The sequence below is a fragment of the Ascidiella aspersa genome, chromosome 5, assembly GCF_963924565.1.
Source record: "Ascidiella aspersa chromosome 5, kaAscAspe10.2, whole genome shotgun sequence".
In the NCBI taxonomy this organism is placed as follows: Eukaryota; Metazoa; Chordata; class Ascidiacea; order Phlebobranchia; family Ascidiidae; genus Ascidiella; species Ascidiella aspersa.
Window position 1 is genome coordinate 6,147,550 of NC_139451.1, and position 2,565 is coordinate 6,150,114.

A 2,565-nucleotide genomic window follows, 5' to 3' on the forward strand; every position below is an offset into this window, starting at 1 on the left:
GGAACTTGGGGTAGCTTTCTTAACATTAAATCTAATATCCGTGTAATAATCTGGAAAATTTGTCTTGGAATGTTTTTATTTTGTCTAGTTTGTTTGTTTGAGCATATTAATGACGTCATTTGGTATCGGATCGTCATTTGGTATCGGATTTTTGTCTAAAAAATGGGATGCCGCTATCGAAATTTAAAGTCCAGATATAGAGTACATCCCTAGTCACATCGCTTATAATTAGGGCGATTATTTTTTGACCAAAACATTAAGAAACTTTGACCTGAAAAGTTAAAATTTTAACCTAAAAATAATTTATTTTGACAAAATTTTGACCTGTTAATAATACACTGATTTAAATAACCTCGTTATTCGAACGTTCTCTCTAATGAATATATAATACAGTTAAAATGACTTTGAATAGAAATCAAAACTATTTTTTTTTTAAATTGAACGATAATTAAAAAAAAAACTGAACGACCAATTTCAAAAAGCTGACTATAGTTTTTTTTTTTTTAATTTTGTAAACGATTTATGTGCATCTTTATTTGATTCTGACAAAAAATTAGAACTAACGTGTAATTTTTTTTTTAATTTTGACCTAACGTGTAAATTTTGACTTTTTTGACAAGTCAAATAATAATCACCCTACTTATAATATCTTCATAATGTAGCCATTTGCATTTAAAGTAACGCTTTTTCAATATAGACAATCTTTACCGCAAGTGCTTAAGATTTTGTAAAAAAAATTGTCTTATATGGCAATGGTCGGAAACCGCTGCCGGTCCGCGTGGAGTTGTTACCGGTTCGTAGAGGGTTGCTGGATAAAAATTGTGATTTAAATTCAAACTGTACGCAAAAAGCAGTAAAGAAGTCAAAAACAATTCAATGTATTTTTTTATTTGAAACACATACACTTTCGTTTAAATATAATGCATGGTTGAATTGGTATGATAAAAATCGCAATTAGTAGGCTATAAGCTCTCGTGAGGTTCAAAACAACTAGTGTGCTGTGGACATATGAGTTGCATAGCAGGTTTACAACATCCAAAAAAGCATATTTTTATTGCAAAATCTAATGGTAGGCCTACTTATATATAAAAAATGGGCAAAAATGTCATGTTTTTTTATGTTCAAGCGTGCTCATTCTAAAGTGCAATAGAATAAGTTTATGCAAATGATGTTTATAAACAATGTCCCATAATGAAATGATTATTATTGTGATATTTTAACAGGAAATGTTTTAAATGAAGGATGCATTTTAATTAGCTTTAGCCTCTATAATTTTAGTCTTAGCTTCTATAAAAATGACAGTAAAAAGATGAAAAAAATGAATAAATTTTCTGGCATTAACCAAAAAGCCACATTTTTGAAATTTGTTGTCAAAAAAGTCATTTTTGGAGTCCTTGTACGTCATATGACTACGACCTGGTTAAAGAAGGAATAGGTAATAATAGTACACAAGGATGATTAAATTGTATACAAGTGTAATTCAAGAAAAAACTTAAATACCTAACAGTTTTATTAAAATGAGCTGCGGGCTGGGTTAAATTGCTTGGCGGACCGGATGCCACCCGCGAGTTCAATTAAATTCAACAATTCCTAGATGGGAGCATCTCTTTGCGACAAAACAAGCTTGAAGTTCGCATTTATAAATGTTGTAATAAATTTCCTTTACTGACCATTTGTTGTTTTTTAAGGCCGGTCGGTGACAAATTTTCAGTTTTAAACCGGTCGGCATTGCGAAAAAAGTTGCCAGCACCTGTCTTAGGGTTCAGAAATGCCAAACAAACATGTTTTCTGGTGGAAGACAACTGAACTGAGCGGATAAGTTTTATAAATAGCATATCCGCCAGACGACGCTGTTGCAACGTTTTAATTGCCGCAAGCAGACATGGAAAAAAAATGCGCAGGCTCAGCTATCTTTGTAATTTGTAAACATTTCGTGCGGCAGTTTAAGCGGACGATAGCGTTACTAATACGGCGAAATATAGATAAGTTTGCCGCGGGCTAGGCCCATTTAAAAGGCAAATACTACTAGATTAGATGCATGTAAGTATTTTAAGTTTGACCAGGGCGTATTAATTTTTATAATTTTTTACCGATAACCTAATTATCGAATGGTAGTGCTTTACGTAATTGCGTTTTTTCTGCCGTGCTTAACATGACGTTTAGGTCTGTATACTATACGCTGATGCTAGACAGTGGGTAATCTATGTAGCGAGATAACGTAATGTAAGTTGAGTGACAGCAGTGCTATATTTAAACTTCGATAAAGTAACAAGCGTGTATCTGTTTGTGGACTTCCTAGACATTAAGCGGCACCTAATTTCGCTGAAAACATGTAACACCTACAATAGTTAATAATAAACGATGAATAGTTCGAGACTAAATTCTTTGTATAGTTTTTTTTAAGTTTGTCTACGGTAAACTAATTTTTGTTGAAACTTGCTTTTTTCTTAATGTATTTTCTGATAGAATGTATTTTCTAAAGATTCTAATAGAAAACTTCAAAATGACAAAATTTAGTTTATATAGAAGTGTGTAAACAGTGCATATTTTTAGCCATGTTTTAGA